This window comes from Pseudorca crassidens, chromosome 6 (genome assembly GCF_039906515.1).
Source record: "Pseudorca crassidens isolate mPseCra1 chromosome 6, mPseCra1.hap1, whole genome shotgun sequence".
NCBI lineage: Eukaryota > Metazoa > Chordata > Mammalia > Artiodactyla > Delphinidae > Pseudorca > Pseudorca crassidens.
Window position 1 is genome coordinate 117,842,534 of NC_090301.1, and position 22,861 is coordinate 117,865,394.

The 22,861-nt window shown below is 43.1% G+C and overlaps 1 long non-coding RNA gene across 3 annotated transcripts; it reads right to left on the bottom strand.

The window, feature by feature from the left end:
- Positions 1–3,493: 3,493 nt before the first annotated feature.
- On the bottom strand, positions 3,494–13,631 carry LOC137226719 (uncharacterized). Of its 3 annotated transcripts, none has more exons than XR_010944492.1 (4): positions 13,353–13,631; positions 10,333–12,961; positions 9,857–9,914; positions 3,494–6,953 (listed from the first exon to the last, which is right to left on the bottom strand). It is a non-coding gene; the product is annotated as an uncharacterized lncRNA (long non-coding RNA). The 3 variants fall into 3 exon arrangements; XR_010944491.1 differs by having other exon boundaries at positions 10,329–12,961; XR_010944490.1 differs by having other exon boundaries at positions 9,857–12,961.
- Positions 13,632–22,861: the final 9,230 nt, after the last annotated feature.

Sequence of the window (22,861 nt, forward strand, 5' to 3'; positions counted from 1 at the left end):
ATTCATCCCTTTTTAAAAGAAAGGCACATGGTAGTTATGGTATCTAATCCTCTAGTACATGAGTATAAAATTCTTTCAAAAGTTTTGCAGACATTGCTCTATTGTTTTCCTTCATATACTATAGCAGAGGATAAGGACGATGTCAGAAAAAAAAATTGTTCACTTGTAGGCAGGGAAACTAATTTTTTCTTCCATTGATGCCTCCAATTATCTTTCTCTTCTAAGATCTTGCCATTGCATATCTAAGAATGGCTCTCTTAATTTATGTGACTTGATATGACAAGACACGCAGGTCTTTCTTCATTCACTTATTCAATAACTTTTTTAGTATCTACTCTATGACAATGGTGAACGAGAGAGATTAGCACTCATGGAACATAATTCAAGTGGAAGTGAAAGTAACAAAAATATAATATAATTTCAAGTAGTGATATAAACAGTGAAGAGAAATGAAGAGGGTAGAGGAAAAGATAGTAATGAGGGTAGTGACACTCTCTCAGTGTTGCTAAAAACTGTTGAGGCACGAGTATGAGGCCAGTGATACTGATGGTGCTCAGGTGGGCTGCTGGAAACCAAGAATTCAAAAATAGTAACTGTGTTTGTAATTATTGCTGCTCTGATTATTTAACTTGCATCCATTTTGATGATTATGTTCTTAAGTTTACTTTTTACCCTCTATCCTCCATGTCTGTAATCTTCTTGCTTGTCTTTTATTTAACGAATATATTATATTGTTTACTATATGCCAAATCCTGGTTTAAACATCTTATCAATAGTAATTACTTTAATTAAATGTCACAAATCCCTTTGAGGCAGGTAATTATTATTAGCCCTGTTTTACAATCAAGAACACTGAAGCACAGAGAGATTATACAACTAGCCCAATGCCACACTGCCAGTACAGTTGGGGTCAGGATTTTCACCCAGAGAGTACACCTTCAGAGTCCATACTCTTGATTCTATTCTATGTTGCCTCTCCATTCATCACTGTGTCCATTTTTCTCTTCATTCTGCAGTGAGAGTGGGGGCAACTATCCAGTTTGTCTGTAATATAGTTGCTTCAGTCTTCTGCATTATCAATTTTGCTATTTTCTGTCTTCAGTGAACATTTAAATTCTGCAATTGAACATTTATTTTCTTTACAGTCCTCATTATCAACATTTCAGGCTATTTCTTCCTCATAGTATTTTGTTCCTTTCATGGAACAAGGCTTCACGCATCCTTCAGAGTATTTCAAGAAGTTTCTCAATCAAGAAATTTCTCAAGTTTTATCCCATTATCACTTATTGTGCAACTTTTTAATATGTTCCATGTTAGATTTTTCCAATCTTAAAATTAGCAGAGATGCATCCAGACTTGGCATGCACCTGCAGGTGTGCTTTGGGTAGTTCTGTTCACCTCATTTGCTGACCACTTTGGTTTTGGTAAAGGCCCTTCCCAAGTATGTAGCCAGAGGGCAGAAGGATATGCCCAAGGATTCAGAGTTCCAGTGGATAGCAGATCTAGTGCAGCCCAACTGCAAAAATGTCCTTCTTCAATTCCCCAGCTCATTGACTCTAAAGTGAAGAAGAGTCAAATGAAACTCCAGCATGCAATGCTACTAGGGTTCTTCCTACCTCACTTTACTCACTGAGAACTTTACTCACTGAGACGACATCTTCCATGTAATAATATCCACATCCTCGTCTATATTCCTTCCTTCTCTGTAGTTTTATTAGAGTTTTATTCTCTCAGGAGGGGACATAGAAAGGAGAATTACTGGGTGGGTGGGAAGAGGAACCACTTTCTGAGCATCCCAAAGAACAGTAAAATGGGAGAAGAGACAGTGCTGTTATTTAACTGGTTGGCTCCAGTTCCAGTTGTTCACAGCAGCCTCCACTCTGATGGCTAATGCCTGTGTGGCCATGGTCATTGAATATTTTGAATATCATCTCCGAGTAAAGACACATTCTACAGGAGATCAAGCCTGCCCTGTTTCTTTGGCAAAGCATATGTTGCCCCCACCCTAGTTGTAGTCTTCCCTTTAGTTTTTATAGGTCTTGTAACCTTTGTGGGCATTCCCAGAGATTCTGGTAGCACATTGCTCATCAATTGGGTTGTTGATGTGGTTCGTTCATTCCCCAGATACTAATAAGAAACTACTAAGTGCCAAGAATTTTGCTCGGCCTAGGGGCTACAATTCAAAGTCATAAATGCATAACTCTGCTCCCATAAATTTCCATCTTTTCCTACGTTTTCATAGTTGGAATCTGGAAAGCTCTCTAGAAGTGCTATCAAGAAATCATTTTAAACTGGAAAATGATAATGTGCTTTTAATGAAAATCATGAACCAAGCAATGTGGAAAATAGAAAAAGAGCATTGGGCTGGAAATCAGATAGCTTAAGTTCTCATCCTTGCTTTGCCACTGGTATCTGAGGACCTTGGGTGAATCACTTAATCCTTCAAGGTCTCAGTTTCCTAAGTGTGAAATAAATGGGTTGGACCAAAATCTCTCCAAGATTCCTTCCAGCCAAAAATTTATATGTCTTCAAGATAAATGTTCTTCTCATTAATGTGGGTGTCTCAGAAGCCATTTTTTATCAGTGGATCTCTAACCTTATGTTTATCAATACAGTAGTCTGATTCTCCTGACCCTCTTTATACCATTCCTAATAAGAAATGTACCAACCATATGTGAAACACATGGGCTCTGCCCAAAGGCCATGCAAGATACATAAATTTCACAAGGGAAAGATGCAAAACACATGTTGACACATCTCAAATCCACATGTACATTTTGGTTATGGTTTAATGGTACTTAATTTTGAGGGTTATTCAGAAATCTGTTTACGGTACTCCTATAAAAATGACTTTTAGATAGGGCTCAAGAAGTTCTTGTGTACTTTAGACAACGAGTAAAGTTGTCTAAATTTCTGTGGGTTACCCAGAGACATAGAAGTCTTCTGAAGTTGATCATAGAACTAGGCATCTCACACCTTGCAGAATCTTGATAAAGTCACAGTAAAACAGAAGTTTGAATGAATATCAAACTAGTTGTCTCATATCAGGGGACTGCAGTCCCACCTATAAGCTCACAATGGAAAGACACAGCTGGACCATCTGGTTTGGCCATCAGCCCCAATTTGGGGCCCTCCAGAGTTTTGCATGTGCTGGCCACACAAGTGTAAATTCATGCCCTTCTTTCTGCCTGCTGAATTTCTACTCATTCCTTGAGATCCCACTCAAACGTCACCTCTTCTGTGAAGCCTTCCCTAATCTCTCCAAACAAAAGGGCTACTCCTGCATTTGTCCCTTACTCTTTCTCTCACTCTCACTCTACATCTGTTATCGTACTTGTCATGCTAAACAGCATTTATTTGTTTTCATATTGAGTAATTATTGAGTAATGAATGTGCTTTTGTGATCTTTGGAATTCTAGTACCTAGCAGTATGCCTGGCATGTTTGTTAATGAATCTATGAAGAATGAATGAATGATGTTGACACTGAAAGTCTAAGATTCAGTTGTATCTTTAATCTTAGAAGTTTAACAGGGGTAGCCAAAGTCAATATCCTGTTTCAGAACAGAGAATTTGTGAATTTTCCATCATGTCAAGTCAAAAATAGAGTATACTAGGTCAAGGAAACATAGTGAGCACCTGCTACCATGTCCCACATCATCCTTCATCCAGAAGAGTCTGCAAGGAAAGGAAAACATGGTGCCAGTGTGGGAAGGGTGTCCTCAAATTGCTTGCTTAAAGTTGAGAAGAAGATACAGGCACATGATACAGAAGATATGGGATACACAAGGCAGAGACCAAGATCTGACTGATCAGGGCCAGCCAGCAGCAAAGCCAAGGAAGCAGTAAAGCTCTTACAAGTGCTAATGTCCCCATCTATCTTCTAACCCTGCACTGTTCAGTATAGTGGCCACTGGCCATGGGAGGCTAGTGAGCACTTGAAAATGCATCCAGGCTGTGCTATAAATGGAAAATACACACCAAATTTGGAAGACTGAATTAATCAGAAGAAAAACAATGTTAAAATATTTCATTTAATTATTTTTTATATCAACTATATGTTAAAATGTAGAAATGACAATATTTTCGATATATATATTTAAATTCAATTCACTCGTTTCTTTTTCTTTTGACAATGTGGCTACTAGAAAATTTTAAATTATATATGTGGCTCACCTCATATTTTTATTGGACAGTGCCTTTCTAAACCATTGCTTTTCCTTTAGTTCCAGCCATCATTTCATCAGCTTAGAGTTATCTTTGATCTTGGAAGTGTTAACTGGGAAGCTCTGAAAGCATCATGTATTTCCAAGACCTAGAAATGTCTGCCCTCATGGTGAACTGACATACATTCATGGAGGCAAGAGACCTTGCTCAGTAGCCAACTCCCTGGACTTCATGTTGACCACCATTTGTGCCCGCATGTCTTCTTCAGTTCTGCCCGAATTTTCCCCTTCACAGCAGGAGGAAATTATGAAGAGGGATTTCTATTTTCCACAGACACATGCTGATAAGAGCAACTGGCCCAGGCTAAGGGCAATAAACTCCAATGTCTACAGGAGCCAAGCAGGTAACAAGTGAAGCAATTCAAGTGTATTCTTTCAATAGAGTCATACTTCATCTGCATATTAAACACATAGGAATTTTCTTCACCTCCCCAATGAAATATGCTCTCTTCCTGTTCTGTTTTTGTTTTTGTTTTTGAACATGTGATGCTCTTGGCCAATGTTTCATTTTTCTGCTTTAAAAAGAAATTTCACTAAAAACTCAATTCGAGAATAAAAAACGGTGCAAACACAATGACAGACTACAGCTGACACTGGCCTCAGTGTTGGGGCTCAGCAGGGAGCCGTGCGGACTGTGGAGAAGTGGGAATGAGGCCCTTTGCACAGGAGCAGCCCTGACTCAGCACCAGCCAATAGGTGTCAAGTGTTCATGTTGGCCTTCTGATTTTTCAAGAGACGTTGGAAATCTGGATGGTTATATAAAATTTCCTAATTTTCAAGTGTCGCCAGCTAATGCAAATATTTTTAAAACACAGTGTAAACTAGAATTCTGTGATCCGGGTAAAACAGTATCTACAAACTAGATCTGGCTCATTGACCCCCAGTTTCCAATCATTGGTCTGGGGCTAGCCATTAGATAATGTAGGGAAAAAGAGAGAAAAGGAAATGAATATTTTTGAACACATACTATATGACTGGAACTTCATCTTCTTTCCCTCATTTAATCATCCCAATAGCCTGTGAAGTATTAATAGCCTCATTTTCACAACTGAAGAAACAGAGGTTCATTTGAGTTAAACGATTTTTCCAAGATAAGTCAACTAGAAGCTTCCAAACTGGGGGAGGCTGTGTATTGTTCCCTAAACCTATCTTCATACTGGTGCTTTCTGCTCACTCCCAGCTTGGGAGACCTCATTAGGCTACCAAGTCATCCCCTCATCACCCTGCTCATCATCTGCCTCCTCTTATCTCCTGGGTGCTCACTCCCTGGGATTCATTCTTGCCAATTAGGAAGTGACCCTGTCTTCATCATCTCTTCCCAGGTAGGCAGGGATTGAGACCCATGTTTCTGAACCCTCGGTATGAAACATAAGGACCTACACTTACCATAGACTTAATATATGTTTGTTGGTTGTGATACCATATCACCTCTTGGCTTGCCCACTTGCCCTGCCCCTCTTTGTGTATGTTCCATTCATATCTTTTACCTCTTCACCTGGATCATTCATGGTGACTCTATTACAGCACTGATGAAAGGAATGATTTCACATGAGACGCACAGAATATGTTCCCGTATTTGGGAGGGTGGGAGGGAGGGACCAGCCCTTACAAGCCTTCATTTTCTACACACGATCCCTAGGCCCAGAGGGAGTAAGGGCTGGTCCAGAGTTACTCAAGACTGGAGTCACAGCACTGGAAGGAGAATTCAGCCTCGCAGACAGACTGGGAGGGAGAATTAGAATCCCAACAGGCTTGCCGGGACAGAGTTCTCCTTTGCCCAGCATCTTCCTCTTTCCCCAACACTCCCAGCTTGTCTCTGAGCTCTCTTTCTTCAACACAATGAAATTATTTTTGGCTAGACCTGACAGTCTCCATTCAATCAAAATAGCTTCCAGCTGGGATGAGCTCCTCCCCTCGTTCTCCAGAGTAGGTTGCCAGCTACCCACACCCACCCGGAGGGCCCTCTAGCAGACACTTATGGGTCCCCCGTGAGGGGAGGGAACATAGCAATAACCAGAATCTCATATATTCCTGAAGCAACTTAACTAGTAACTGATAAAGCACTTCCACACCCCTTATTTTGTTTGACATTTACAATAGCCCCATAATTAGCAGGCAGATGTTATTATGCTCACTTTACAGATAAGAAAACTGTAGACTATAGAGGTTAAGTGACTTGCCTAAGTCATAAGGCAGTGCTGACATTTGAACACAATCTTCTGAATCTCTAAATGGTATCCTGTTGGGTTTTTTTTTCTTCCACAGTAATTTTTATTCTTCTGATTTGAAAACTTCCTCTCCACAGTGTAAAATTAGAAAAATATTAAAATGTGGAAAGAAGAAAATAAACAGCAATCTTAACCTTGCCACTCAAGGTAACTATGATTAACATGTTGGTATATTTTCTTCCTTTCTTTTTTCTCTGTGTGTATTTTTTTTAATTAATTAATTTATTAATTGCTTTTAGGCTATGTTCGGTCTTCGTTTCTGTGCGAGGGCTTTCTCTAGTTGTGTCGAGTGGGGGCCACTCTTCATCGCGGTGTGCGGGCCTCTCACTATCGCGGCCTCTCTTGTTGCAGAGCACAGGCTCCAGACGTGCAGGCTCAGTAGTGTGGCTCACAGGCCCAGTTGCTCCGCGGCATGTGGGATCCTCCCAGACCAGGGCTCGAACCCTTGTCCCGTGCATTGGCAGTCAGATTCTCAACCACTGCGCCACCAGGGAAGCCCCTCTGTGTGTATTTTTAATTGATTAGGAGCATACTATCTATACATAGTTTGTATTATGTTTATACTTAACATTATATTAGGAGAAGTTTCTATGTCATTAATGTCCTATGTCATTCCTATGTCACATTTATTGAAAATGTGATTTTTAATAATTGTAAATATTCTATCCAACATAAGCGCTTTCCCCTTATTTGAACATAATTTTACAATTAAACGTGACACTAAATCAAAAAGATATGTGCAGCCCTATGCTCATTACAGCTTTATTTACAATAACGAAGATATGGAAGCAACAAGTGCCCATCAATAGATGAATGGATAAAGAAGATGTGGTATATATACATACAATGGACTATTACTCAGCCATTAAGAAAAGAAAGAAATCTTGCCATTCGTGATAACATGGATGGACCTAGAATGTATTATGCTAAGTGAAATAAGTCAGTCAGAGAAAGATAAATAATGTATGATATCACTTATATGTGTAATCTAAAAAGCAAAACAAACGAACAAATGTAACTAAATAGAAACAGAGTCATAGATACAGAGAACAAACAGGTGTTTGCCAGAGGGGAAAGAATTGAGGGGAGGAGAGAAATAGGTGAGGGAGACTAAGAGGTACAAACTTCCAGTTACAAAATAAATGTCACAAGTCTGAAATGTACAATGTGGGGAATATAGTCAATAATTATGTAATACCTTTGTATGGTGACAGATGACAACTGGACTTATCTTGGTGAACATTTTGAAGTGTACAGAGATACTGAATCACTATGTTGTGTACCAGGAGCTAACATAGTATTATAGGTCAATTATACTTCAAAAACAAACAAGCCCACAGAAAAGAGATCAGATTTATGGTTACCAGAGGGGTGGGAGGAGAGGAAATTAAGTGAAAGCAGTCAAAAGGTACAAACTTCCAGTTACAAGATAAATAAGTACTAGGGATGTAATATACAGCATGATAAAGGTAATTAACACTGCTGTACATTATAAATGAAAGCTCTTAACAGTAAATCCTAAGAGTTATAAGGAAAACAATTTTTTTCTATTTCTTTAATGTTGTATCTCTGTGAGATAATGGATGTTCACTACTGTGATAATCATTTCATGATGTATGGAAGTCAAATCGTTACGCTGTGCACCTTAAACTTATGCAGTGCTATATGTCAGTTCTATCTCAGTGAAACTAGAAAAAATGATACTGTGATAAATATATTATGGCTAAATTTTGGTCCTCATCACTGGATAGGATAAACAGTGAAATTTTACCTTAAGGTATGTGATGAACCAAGCAATTAATCAACAAACATTCAAGGCCAGGGGGTTAAACATCTCATAAGTTCTGGGTGAGGGGGAATACAGGGAACAAAAACTACAGGCACTGTTTTCTCAGTGGGCAACCCTTTTCACATTTGCTACCAAACTATTTTCCAAATCTGCCCCTTCTCTACCGCCACTGCCCTAGTTCAGGGGATTCCTGCTGTTTACCCTGCACTGGGCTCCTGCTTCTATAGCCTCCCCTGCCCCAAATCTACCCTCTGGATGGAGCCTGGATGAGCTCTCCAAGGCTGTATCTGTGCCATTCTGCAGGGAAAAACCTATCACTGAATTCACATTGGCCTCCAGGAAAACATCTAGAGTATCTTAAACTCTGACACTGTACCATCAGAATCAAAAACAAGTTCTGGCACTCAGCAAGCACTCGAAACATATATTTTTATGCCCCTCACTCTCTAGACCAGGTGGTGCTCAGTGATTCTGTTTTTGTTTGTTTGTTTGTTTTGTTTTTTTTTTTGCGGTACGTGGGCCTCTCACTGCTGTGGCCTCTCCCGTTGTGGAGCACAGGCTCCGGACGCGCAGGCTCAGCGGCCATGGCTCACGGGCCCAGCCGCTCCGCGGCATGTGGGATCTTCCCGGACCAGGGCACGAACCCGTGTCCCCTGCATCGGCAGGCGGACTCTCAACCACTGCGCCACCAGGGAAGCCCAGTGATTCTGTTTTGAATGTTCTTCTTCCCCCCATTACCCAGAAATCTTTGCACAGGGTCCCCGCTCCGTCTCCAGATGCCAACACAGCCTCCTCCTTTGGGAGGGGGTGTTTATGGTGTTCTAGATGAACCGGTTCTTTACGTTTAGAGAGGAGTCGGGAATTAAACCTATGATCAAGCCAATTTCCAAGGAAAGCCCTGCTCAGAGAACTTGAGAAGCTGTTAATAGTTTCAGGCAGAGTGTCATTAAAATTTAGAAAATATATTAAAAATATAGTTTGAAAACCATCTCCCCTTTTTTCAGGGATGAGCATCTCACTGCCCCCCCCCATCCTTTCAATGATTTTTCAGCTTTATATGGGGCCACCCAAGTTCTGAAAGTTCTGTCAGCAGAGCCTGGTCAGTTCTGGTTTAGGGCAGCTCACTGTAATGAGTTTGAACAGCATCCTCAAGCTATTTCCACTTCTATTCCTTCTTAAATGTGAGAAAGCAGTGTCAAAGTTGGCAAGGCAGAAGATGGTTACTTTCTTAGTAGGGAATACGTCTTTGCTCTCGTGTAGTTTCTCCCTGCATCCAATGCTCCACCATCTCAGCAGCCAGAGCTGTGACAGGACACTGATTACGGTCTATGTACAGTTCACGCATACTCTCTTATTGGATTCTTACAACACTGGTGAGGTAACTATGACAGGCGTTACTACATCTCAAAAGTACAGATAAGAACATTTAGGTTTGGAATGTGTTAGTGGCTTGGCTACAGCTTGGAATTAGTGAGAGGCCAAGTCAGGATGCAGGCCCATCACTCTATCCAGCCACTGGGCACTTTAGTGTCAGCCTGAGATGTCCCAGTCTTATGGGGCAACGGTTCCTCTTTCCCTGCCTTCAGTTTTGCCTCTAAATGGTGAAGAATCCTACCTTGTGCCAGCACTCCTGGAAAAGCCATATGGACAACCAGAGCAAAGCTCTCAAGATCCTGGAAGGCAAAGATTTTAGTCATTCTAGGAGTTGGCATTGCAAATTTTACCCTCACCCAGGCAGCCCCGCAGAGTTAAGGGGGTCCCTCGGCACCTGCTGCTCTGTATTCCCCACTTGCCTGCTCAGGGGGTTCATCACCTCATGCTGGGACTTTTTCCAAACTAACCCAACTGGTTCCCTGTTTCTGATCTTACCTCCCTCCAGTCTTTCCTCGAACCAGTTATCTTCATTTTTTCTCCTCACTGCCCTACTTTAAACTGTAATCAATGTCCATTCTCTGCACAAGGAAGTAGACACCTTAGCCTGGATGAAAGGCTGTCTGCATTGCGCTCCTATGCTGTGGAGCCAACATCATTCCACATCCTCCCCACAGGGACTGAGAAGTTGGCTTGTCTTCACTCCCAACACTTACTCACATGTTGTTCCTTAAGACTTCTGAGCCTTTCGCAAGCCCTGCTTCTTCCTGGAATTCCAAAACTTCAAACTTCCAAAACCTGCTTCAAGTTCTGCCTCCAAGTCTCCTCCCAGAAGCCTAGCCTTCCCCAACTTCTGCACTCTGACGTCCTGAGGAACGGTACTGTTCCACTTACATCAACTCTGACCTGTAAGCTGCCATTTGCACATGAGACTGTTGTGTCATATTAGTCTTGACTCTCCAAATTGCTAACAAATTCCTTGAAGGCCAAAACTATGCCTGAATGACCTCCTTGTGAGCTCCAAGCCACTTACCCCCAAGCACAGAGTAGGTGCTCAAAAGCCCCTCACTGGATAAGTGGATGTGAATCAGCGCCATGACAGCAGGTGTGACATATGGAGGGCTGAGCTGGGAGTCAGGGACTCTGGTCGGTTAGGAGGACTTGGGAAACTTTCCTTCCTGAGCTCATGCTACTCATTTATAAAATAAAGGCATTGGACAAGATAATCTCAAATACTGCTTCAAGCTCTGTGAATCCCTTAAATATATGGGGTAGATGGAAACTTTGCTGCTAGGAGATGAAAGGATTTTTTTTTTTCTTGAAGGGCCATACCTCTGCCATGGATTAGAAACAAAATCATTGAAGACCTGCTTTCTCACCAAATGTTGACCATGCATCCTGCAAATCCATTGATTTTTTTAAGGCCTCCAGACCCCATGGCCATAATGAGATCCACACACTTGTCAGGTGTTGAAGTCATTTGGCCTTTGGCCTTCATCTCACCAGCCCCCAACACATGGGAGTTGGCCACGACTTTCACACACGTGTTCCCTCTTACCTAATCTTTCAAAAGGAAACACAGCATTATACAGTTTAGACAAAGAAGGGAGAAGAAAGGAGGTGGAGAAAAAGAGAACTTGAAAAATAGTTTTCCAACCAAGAAAGGAATATCAAATGCATGGGCCATTAAACCAAAAGCCAATCTGAATCTGGGGGGACAATTTTTGTGAATGTATGGGGTGTAGTGGTCACAATACTCACAAACACACACCCTTTAGTCCCACCTGAACATAAATACATACAAGGCTTACAAGTGAAGCATATTTGTTAGGCACCAAGATGGTGGTAATTAAATTCATGGGGTTTGTGCATTATGTGAAAACCAGAATACCAGCAGCCCAAGACCTTATAAAGCAGTTGATCATCACCAACACCATAATTACTCATGAGCCCAAGGAATGTACTCCAGGCCTCCTGAGACTTGCCTAATACCATAATTATATTTCATATCTGGGGCCAACCCTAGAAATGTATGTACAGAGAGAAACGTCGCCTCAACTCTCTGTGCTCTCTGAGATGAATTCAGGTACTTGGACTTGTTGTCTTAGAGAAGAACAGTAAATTCTGACTGAGCTAAAATTAAAAAGAAAAAAAAATCAGAAAAATATTCACAATTGCCAAACCAAGGGAGAAAAGTGCCATTTAGCTAAGTGAAAAAAGCTGAGTGAAATTCTAAACAAGAAAAGTATACGTTATCTCGGAAGATGAAAATTAAATTAAATTAGTAAAATTAGGTAAATTAGATGGGGAAAAGTTCAAACTCCATTATTACAGAAAGTAGGACATTTTCATCACAAACATAAATGTTTTCTTAATTGGATGCTATAAATTTTGAAAGTACTTTAATTCCATATTTCTCTTGATTCCAATATCTGAGCAGTAAGCAAAGCAAGGTTTATTAGTCCCTTAGTTGACCATAGATAAGCCTGCAGTCCTGAGAGGTGAAGGGACTTATCCAAGATCACACAGCTGTTTACCAGCAGAGTTGGAACTAAAGGAGCCCTCTGAGACCCGATCAAACATCCATCTCTCTCTTTCACATTTCCTCCTAGGGTTGAAGACATGTTGATTTACTTCTTACTTCTCTAAACTCTTGGCTAGAAAAGGCTAATACATTTATACTGGATTTGGATTCAGAACAAATTTTTTAGTGTTAAGACAGTCTAAAAAAGCACTTTCACCTGCTTAATCTGGTTTGAATCACAAAATTCTAAAAACTTCCCATGAAAAGAATTTAAAACTTTTTTCTAGCATCAAGTGTAAGCAGTCTGATACATCCCTAAACGCTGAGGCAGTGAGCCTCTAATAAGGAAGTGCTACAGTAATTACATCTTTGAAAGCACTCCAACATGGGAGTCCTGGGTCTGAACCACAGATCCACTACTCATTAGCTGTGTGACCTTAGGCAAGTGATTTAACCTCTCCAAGTCTCAGTTTCCTAATCTGGAAAATGGGACAATACCTACCCATCAAAGAACGTGAGAAATTTCCTGATACATACAAGTACCAATGATTACTAGTACTCTCCCTTTCCTTACTTTGTCTTCTTAAAATTAGCTTGTTAAAACAGAGTGCGCTTCTAGAGTCATTGTGCTCAAAAGCCACTTGACCATTGCATTGGTTGGGTTTTGATTCAGAATCTTCCTATCATACCATTCATTCACTGACACATATTTATGTACAGCCACTGTTCTAAGCACTTGCCTCAGGGAGATGAATGAAACAGCCTTCTTCTTCTTAGAGTCTGTGTTCAACAAACTGGACAGCTTCTTGACTTTGGTCATTATTTCTGCGTATGGAGGATGGGAGACTGAGTGAGCAAGTTCTTTGGTAAAACTCTCATGAAATGTGGTCTAATCCATCTACTTCCCCAAGGCAAAGACCAGATCCCTAGCAGGCATTCTCCCTGATGCACAGAGAGGTATAGAGCATCTACTACGTGCTCCTTTGCGTCCACTAAAGCAGTCAGTTGACTCATTTCTCCAGAATCATAGTCACTGGGATCCTATCTTCATCTAATCTCATGAGATACCCCCGCCCACCAGGCTAGGGAAGACTTAGAGGTGACTTGGTGTATCTGACAACTTTATTAAAAATTGGGTTTATGCCTAAAACCTTGGCTCTGACTTTCTTTAACTAACAGATGCATGTGCAGCACACGAGAAATGGAGAGAGCTTACCTCACCTCGAGGGACCCAGATCTTCACCAGTGTCCTCCCCTTTCCTCTCTGCCACAGAGCTCACTTCCAAGTGGCCATTACAATGTAAAATAAAACAAAAGGCCAGCCAAGTCTACCAAAGTGGCCTTCCATGCTCTCCCAGATCTTCTCCGGGCTTGGGGTCCAGGCCTAGTGTCCCTGGGAACACCCAGTGCCAAGCAGGTTGCCAGTGGGGGACAAGCCACAAAAGTGTCAGTGTGGCTGTATAAGCAGGCCCAATTTTTTTTTTTTTCATTTTTATTTTCCTTCTTACTGACTCCTAACAGAATCGTTTTCTGGTTTTGAAAGGCATCTGCAGGAATGCAGAGAACAGAATGGTGACTCAGAAGATGGTGACCGAGTCATCTGCTTTGCATTGTCGAGTACATTTTTCACATGTTACTGGGTGAAACTAGCAATAAAGGGCACCAAATGCTAGAAATAGAACAAAAGAGATAAAGGAAAAGAAGAGGAAAAATATCTTATTTCCTCTAGAGAAATCTGCCTTGATTCGGGACACTGGTGTTTTAGGAAAAACCATTTTGCTTTGAACAGCTCTCTTTCTGACTCACTTTTTGGAAAGAATGTGCTGAGCAGATAACCGCCCACCTCCCCCCGCAAACAGCTCTGCTGAAATCTGAACGCTATAAGTCCTCCTTGTTGACTTGTGAAAGAGATCTCTCTATATTCATTCGGGCTCTGTGCTCGTCACATGATACCAATACATTCCAAATGCTAAGATACAAGATTACTACTTAACCATAGAACAAACCAACAGGAATTTTAATCAAGACAATATCCAATAATGAATAAAGATGGAATGTTTTTGGAGGGATTCCAGAATACACATTTGGGAATTTTTAATCTTGCTCATCTTTGAATCTAGCAAAAATATTTTAAACTTTTCTGACCATGCCATTTCAGGCTGAACCCAGAAACTAGCTACTATCTAAGGTATTAAAGCATTTCATCTACACAGACATTGAATTTCCCAAATCTCGGTCAGTAATTGATACCAGATTAAATGAAATATGAATCAGACAAGTTCCTTTACATGCAGTGTTTTCGCTGAATTATTTTATGATATAAAAGATGAAAAGAAATCAAGATAAATAATGATCAGTGTGGGACAAGATTATACTTTTAATATTGTTATATTTTAGGATTCGTTTTGTTTTAATGTTTGTATTCAGACTAGATTGATGTGTAATAGTTTATCAAATTGCTTAAATAAACCATTGTCAGCTATGGGTGGCCAGATATTTACCATGAGTTGGAAAGTTGTCTGAATCAACACTAATTGTAAAGGAAGCTTTTTCATAACAGTTTTATAATCAGCTCTAACTTACCTGAAATGTGAATTTCAACATTATTTTAATCGTGTTTGAAACAGTAAGAAGGGAGTAGCCCAATATTGAGAGTGAAGTTTATAGGCCATAGAGCTATTCTTCCTGTTGCCCCGTGGGGTTTTCCCACCCCACCCTAAGCCCCACCACCAAATGGAAACAAAGAAGACTTTGCTCCCACAAGGCTGCTTGGAGCATGGTGTTCGGGTCTTTTAAAAGGACCAAGTGATGGTTGGAAGATAGATGGGAAAGATGGAACATAGATTAAATGTGACATGTTACACTATAGGAAAGGTATTTTTATAGAACATGTACGCAGTAGATCAAAGACTTCACTGCACTTATTTTTGTCTTCACACACCTACTAAACCTGCATTTCTGCTGATGAGTGAAATTCTAGCTCTTTGGTCATCCCAGGACCCTAAATTGATACATCACCCAGCAGCATTAAAATGTTGGTCTTGTATGATTAAAAGTGTGGGTGCACAATTTCACTGGGAGGAATGAAAGTTGTAGTCATTTGAAGTAAATCAAGACTAAACAACGAAAATGAGAAAAATGGTCTGTGTAATTGCCCTGTTGGTTGTCTCAGGAGCCCAGCCGAAGGGGAGATTAGAACCAAGGTCTGCGCTGGAGATTTTTTGGAGGTTGCTAGTCTTAGGGCAGGTTCCCTGACAAGCCCTGAGTAAGCCTCTGATTTGGATGAGAGAGGGCTGAAAAAGCATTTCTGAAGCCCTCTCAGACAGTAATTGATTGGTCTGCTTTTTTTTTTCACTTATTTGTTTATTAAAAAAAGAATTATTTTCAAATCATCTTGAATATTACAGATCTTATCTGTGTCTCCTAACCAAGCATTTCAGATAGAATCTAGTACATGTAGTGAAAGTTTAAAAGCTGAATAACTCTAAGCCATGGAACAAACTCATCACAGAAAAGAATTGACACTATTCCCAAAGAATAGGAGAAGCTAATAGAGTTATACATGTTTTAAGAGGTAGATACGATCACGTGTGCACAATATAAAACAGAAGGTTTCTAATGATTGAAAAAGGAGGGGGGGAAAAAGCTATTTGGTAGTAGCTTGGTGAACTCTGGCTGAACTTCTCTGTTTGGCAGGCTCTGGTGCGGACAGTCTAGGATGAGGCATTAGGGCTCGCATCTGAGAAGTTGACATCAAGCAGACAGCAAGACATGATATCTTATTTTCCTGAGCCATGCTGACACAAATTGAACTCCCCTTATTATTTTCTTATGCCAGTAAAGTTGCACTTGGAATTTAAGCATTTTGTGTGCAGATGTTGAAGGCTGGGTTGGTTTAATTTAAATAATTTGCAGATTGTTTAGTAGCACTCCAAAGACGGGAGCGTTCTTCATCTGAGTTCAATTTTATGAGCTTTGGTTTCTGATCTTCTGCAAGGTAAAGCTGAACTATTTCAGTTTCAGTAAAACCCAAGGGCTGAGAGACCCTGCCGCTCCCTCTGGCGCTTCTGGCTTTGTTAACTGAAGAAAATGGCAAGGCCCTGAGGTTGTCTCTAATTTGCTCAACTTTCTACCTTTTCATGGTTCTCCACTTTAAGAGAACGTGCCATAGGAAGGATAAGATGGGGGCTGGGAGGGGGGATAGACCCATATGGTAAACTATCAAAATTAAAAATCAGATATAACGAGGACTGACTTGTTGTTCAATACCCATTCCTGGCTTTCTGGCTTTCGAATCACTTGGCTTCCAACTTTTCTGGGCCACAGCAATTATGCATTTCACTGTTTATGCAGCCCCCTTTCACCATCAGACCTCTCTTTCTCTGATGTTTACTTACCCAGTTTTTCTAAAGATTATACGTGAGCTCCCTGGAGCCCGGGAATAGATGCGTGATTGTATTCCCATCTAGGAGTCGACTGCCTTCATTTTCCAGAACAGGGTTTGTTTGCCCAGCCAGACTCCACATACTAAACAATACAAGGGAATGCTTCTTGGAAGAAAGTAAGATGTCAGTGTACATTACAACCCCCCTGGGGTAAGTAGAGCGCATTCATAAAGGACTAAAGAAATGTACTTTATAATGAAATGTACCTCATATAATTTATGACCCAATACTCAGGGATGAGTTTTTCTCTTTGAGAGTGTATGTCTGCACGTGAGAGAGAAGAGCGTGTGTGATTGTATAAAATTCTTAATAACGATCTGGGGAAAAAATGTTCTTTCCCATTTGGGCAATGACCAAAAGTGATTTGCATTGGCCTCTGTGACTTCCCAAGGAGGATGTGAGGTCCCTCTCCCCACTCCGATTCTAACCCCCTGCTGTGGTCAGTGTGCTGGGTGTGGTCATGGCCTTGACCTCAGCTACAGAGAACCTTCCTTTCCTGCACGGGGGAAGGGAGGGTGGGATATGCAGAAAAAACTGGCCAGTGAGTGTGTGTGTTGGGGGGAGATCTATCAGACTTCTCCATCTGCAGCTGATTCGGAGCTCCCTTTGCCAAACCAGCCCTCAGCAGTGATGTACTAAACTGCAGAGAGAAAGAGCCACAGTTGGAGTTGAAAGTTGTGGGTTGTTAGAATCTAGTTTTCCCTTGTGATAGACAAGAAAAGAGTGGCTCCGACCAAATCCTTTTTTTTTTAGAAAAGAAAATACCATTAAACACTTTTGTTTCTTCACCTTTGCTCGCATATTGAAAAATCTCACAGGGGCATCAATTTGACCTTTTGGATAGGAATGGAAACACCTTCCATACAAATACAGTCAAAGTGGCAGGAATTACATTTTATCATAAGGCTTTAGAGTTGCAAGTGATCAAGGGGATAATCTAGTCTAAGCCCTCATTGTTCAGATAAGAAAGCTGGCTCCCAGGGAGGCAGTGTGACTTGGCCAAGGTCACAGAGCTCATCAGTGGAAGAGCCAAGCCCAGAAGCCAGGGCTCCTGCCGTTCTGCCCATCCCACCACGTGACTCAGCCTTCCCCTACTTCTGCAGGAATCCCATTTCCCCCAAATCCACCACAAGAAGAAGGGATGGTTGTCTTTAAGCTACCTCACAAAAGAAAGCCCATAGATTACTAATGTAGCTCTATAAGTGATTTGGCCTATAAACCCTCTTTCTTACCACCTCCCAAGCCAGAGACACTCAGACAAAGCCCCACCACCTGGCCAGAGCACCAGATGAGGGTGAGGGACTCCCACATCTAGAGCCATCACAGGGCAGAGCCCCCCACTCCCTCTCTCTCCCTATATTCCTAGCCTGAGTCCCCCAGAAAGATGAGCCTGGGGAAAAGGCTTATGGGTTCTTCTTTTACTAAGAATGCAATGCAAGGGACCAGGAGTGGAGGGGTGCAGAGATTAAACCCGGAAATCAAGGCAGCCCACGTGAGGATGTGTTACAAAGATGATGGGGCCAGTCGAGACCATCCATCAGACCGCGGCCCCGGAAGCCATGTAAACTCCTCTCCAGACCATGTCTGGCGAGGGATGGGAGGACAATTGTATCCATGGATCCCGTCTCCCTTCAGAGGTTTGCCTCACAGACCTTAACTCCTCTGCACTTCCTGGTTGTGTACATGTGGCCTGAGCACAGTCCCAAGATGGCATCAACAGGGAAGCTCTGGGACTGGAGTCAAGAGATGGGACCACCTGTCAGAAGTGCTACCTGTTGGAGGTGAAGCACTGTTGGGTTGAGTCCTCACAGAGGTGGAACAAGAGGCATGTGAGCAAGAGACCCTGAAGTAGTACATAGAGGAGCTTGGTATGCCTTGAGAAATAAATTCTCTCCTTTAACCTTATCTTCCAGTATATAGGGATATAAAAATACAGACAAAGATATAGATATAGCATCTATAGGGGTGAGGCAAGGCGCGACAAGTCACAAACACAATATGCTATGGGTATGTTTCTGTCTTGCCCTATTCTTTACACTTACAATTATTATTTTTTTTAAATAACAGCTTTGATAACTAAGGCTTGAACACCACATAAATCCCCTGATCGGTTGGCAGGTGCTAAAGTTCAAAATGATTGCATAACGAATGTAACCTTTGTCTCCCAAAGAAAAGGAAACCGTCGAACAATTTTTACCCTAATCAAGGTCATAAGTTTAAGTCCTAGGAACTTTCCCAGGAGACTCTCTCCAGCTTATGCCTCAGTCTCCAAACTACCTTCACCTTGATCTTAATAAGAGAAGCTTGGGCTTGATTTCCTTTACAGGTTTGGTTCTGTAAGCAATTATGTAGGAGAGGAAAGCCCCCAAATACCCCAAAACCATAAGGCTCACTGATGGCTATTGTTCCAGCCCCTCTAGGAACCTAGGGAGTCCATGAAACGGTTAACAGGAAGGGGAGACCAAGGCAAATGCATGTGTAGTGCCCAAGCAATGGCTGGATGAGGGCATGAACCCTTCCGGAAGATTTCTGTGGGTCTGGGGTAGCTGGGTCTTACGGCTGATTGGAACAGATCCCTAACTCCCAGGGCCATAGCCAGGGAGGACCAGGGTGCCTCCCCTACACCTCCTTTGGGGGCCTCAATCAGATAGGAAGCCAGAGTGTGCGAGCTGTGAAGGTCTTTTAAAGACACCATGTGGTTTCAGTACTTGACATGAATTGAATTGTACCACCCCCCAAAAGAGATATATTGGGATCCTAAGCTGCCAGTATCTCAGAATGTGACCTTATTTGGAGACAGGGTCCTTACGGAGGTAATAGGTTAAAATGATGTCATTAGGATAAGTGCTAATCCAATATGATTGGCGTCCTTAAAAAGAGAAGACATTTTGACACCAAGACACGTACATAGGGAGAAGATGCAGACAGAGATCAAGGTGACGCCAAAGACTGCCCGCAAACCACCAGAAGCTAAGAGAGGAGCATGGAACAGACTCTCTGTCACAGCCCTCAGAAGAAACCAACCCCGCCGACCCTGAATCTCAGACTTCCAGCCCTCGGAATGGTGAGGCAATACATTTCTATTCTTCAAAGTCACCCAGGTTTTGGTACTTTGCTATAGCAGCCCTAGGAAACGAATACACTACCCCTTTCCCATTTTAGTGTGGAAGTAAATGGGGGAAACCCAGGGATGAGAAGTGACTTACTCTAATAGCTTATGCCCCTTCCCCCCGCCCACTGAAGAAATGGCTGACCTTTAGAAATAAAAAGATGGATCTGAGGGAAAAGCCAAATAAGGGGAACACAGCGGAGATGTAGATTGGGAGTGGAAGAAAACAAAGATGACCGAAGGGCATTTCCTGGCGTGTCCCTGTGGCTGGAGACCCCAGGCTGATGGCTGGAAGTTCAGTCGGACGAGGCAGGCACCAGATTTACAAGCTGCAGATGGTTGGCTGACCCTCCGCCGTGGTGCCTCAGTTAGCAGCTGGCTCTGGGTGCCTTGAAGTACGCTGTCAGGAGGTCCCAGAATGAGTTGGAGTGTCTCCCCCATCAGGGGAACAGAGGAAGGAAAAGCCACAATTCCTGCTGTCAAACAAATAACTCCCATCCCAGATAACTTCCGGCGGGAAGACTCACTCCCTCTCTGCAGAGAGCGCTCAGTGTGATGGTGTAGCGGAGACAGTGGTTTTGCAGGCAATCACACCTTCATACAAATACCAGGCCCAGCATTTAAAAACTTGGCTGGGCTACCTTCATGGTAGATGTAGAAGTACACGCTCCACGGCCCACTTCCCAGAGGGACTCTTGGGGTCATGCCTTCCTGAGGCAACCACACCTGGGGACTGGTCCAAGGATGACTGAACCTAGGCAGTTCAGTCAACATGAAACAGTCCCGATGGGCAAACCCTCCCTAGTGTGGCTGGGGCTCTGCTGGATCTACCTCCCAATTCAACTTGTCCCTCTCCCCAGTCCTATTCCCCCCTCCCTCCTTTTACAGTTGTTGATGTCTAATAAACATCTGTCCTCCGAACTCCAGCATCTGCTTCTGGAGAACCACCTACACCTATCTCACAGAGCCTCGTTGGATCATTTGTGAAGACACAGTAGTGGTGGTTTTTCTGCAGGGCCGTTAGGAGAGAAAGTGAGATAGCAGCACAGAGCTTCCACCCTGGGGCTGGCACACAGGAACTTTAGTAAGTTTATTCCCCTTCCGTTTGCTTCTGAAAGCCCCTGGTGCTGTGGGGTAGAGACATCTCCACCCTCAGGCTGTCCCCAGACCACTGATGCTTCCTGAACACCAGCAAAAAGGCAGAGAGCACCCCTTTGGATTAGCCACCAGGCTGCCATCACCTCCACCAGGAGATGAGAAGGCGGATCGTTGAAAGAGAGAAAGACCCATGTGTTTAAAACACAGGAACACAGGAGCCTCTGACACAAAAGCTGCAGAGAAATCTGACTGAAACTCAGTCCACTGAGTTTAGACCGATGGCTACTCATTTTCAAAAATAATTGATTAGATTTGGTTCAACTAAGTGACAGTCTCACAGAGGCTTGATGGGAGCGTCTCTCTGAATTTGACTTAAGCTTAAAGTTACTTTCTGTATCAAAACAGTACTTGGAGGGTTTGGGAGCAAGCCTGGAGAGTCTGCCTTTCCTGAGAATGCCCCCATGAAAACTGGGTCAGGGCTGGGAAGAAGGAGTCCACCGAAAGAAAGTGAATCCAGGATAGAAATTCCACCACACAGTAGTTCTCTGGGTGACATCCAGCCTAGTTTAATAAAGGAACCAAAGTTTCCATCTGATAGCTATTAAAGCAAGGGAGTTAAAAGAATTATTGGTCGTATTCAGATTCCACGTGTCCTCGGGACCAGTGCAAGAATGGAAAGTGGAATGAGGGTTAGCATCCGTGCCCCATAATCGCAGTGATGGAGTCCAGCCCCCGGGGCCTGAGAAGGCTCAGTGCTCCTTTTTCCTGCCCAGGGGGCTGCTCTGAGGGAGGTTACTCTCAGGCTTCAGCTGGGGTGAGGTTGTCAATAATCCAAGGACATTCATTTGGAGAAAAGCTGTCCAAGCTCCAGCTTGAGAGACTTGAGAACTGTGTTTTGAACTGGAACCCAGCACTAGTGGCGATTCCTCCTAGAGAAGGAGGCCTGAGCAGAGGGCCAGATAGAGGAATGTGTCCTTAAAGTCCTTGGAAGATGCAGTTAAGCAGTTAACTAATTCCATTAAGAGGTACTAAAGGAAGAGGGGTGGTCCGTACAGCAGAGTGCAACGGAGTGCAGCCAGGTTAGGTGGCAGGAAGCCGAGGAAGGTGAGGAGGGAGTCAACTTAGGCACCAAGAAAAGACTGCAGCCAGAAACCCAGCATTGGAAATCCTGCTGGGAAGAGGCTAGGCTGAGCCATCGGAGCTGAGCCATTGGTCTCATCGGGCAAAAGACGCGCAGCAGCTCTGGGGGTGCCAAGGAGAGGTTTACTAGGGAGAGACTTCCTTACTGCTGGACGGGGAATGGATTCCTTGCTGCTGGAGAAAAAGCCCCACAGAAACGCAGCCAGGAGACCCCTGTCAATATAAAGAGGGTCATCTGAAACTGCACGTATTGAAACAAGGCCCCTCACACGCATCCCGGATTCTTTTTTTTTTTTTTTTTTTTTTTTTTTTTGCGCTACGCGGGCCTCTCACTGTTGCGGCCTCTCCCGTTGCGGAGCACAGGCTCCGGACGCGCAGGCTCAGCGGCCATGGCTCACGGGCCCAGCCAGTCCGCGGCATGTGGGATCCTCCAAGACGGGACGCACGAACCCGCGTCCCCTGCATCGGCAGGCGGAGTCTCAACCACCGCGCCACCAGGGAAGCCCCACATCCTGGCTTCTTTAGCTTCTTTAGCGAGACTGGTCTGTAAGGAGAGATGGGAAAATATGGGAGAATGAAGTGAAGAGGAAAGAGATGGGGAAGAGAAAGTCAGGGTTCTATAAATAACCAAGGAAACCACAAAATAAGCTTTTAAACAGAGGTATGTGGTGGTTTCCTCGCATCCCCCAAGAAATACAAACTTTTCAAGCAGCCCAGTAGCTCCTGGTGTGCTTGGCAGTACGGGCAGCAGGGCAGAGTCAGAGGGAACAGCATTTCCCAGGAAGCTTCCACGCAGTGGGTGCCCTGTGAAGTTCTCTGTGTGTCCCCTCTCACAGCCACCTGGGAGAGGGGATCGTCACCCCCAAGTTGCCACTGGGGAAACTGCCATTTAACAAGGTGCAGTGACTCGTCCAGCTTCCCACAGCTGAAAAG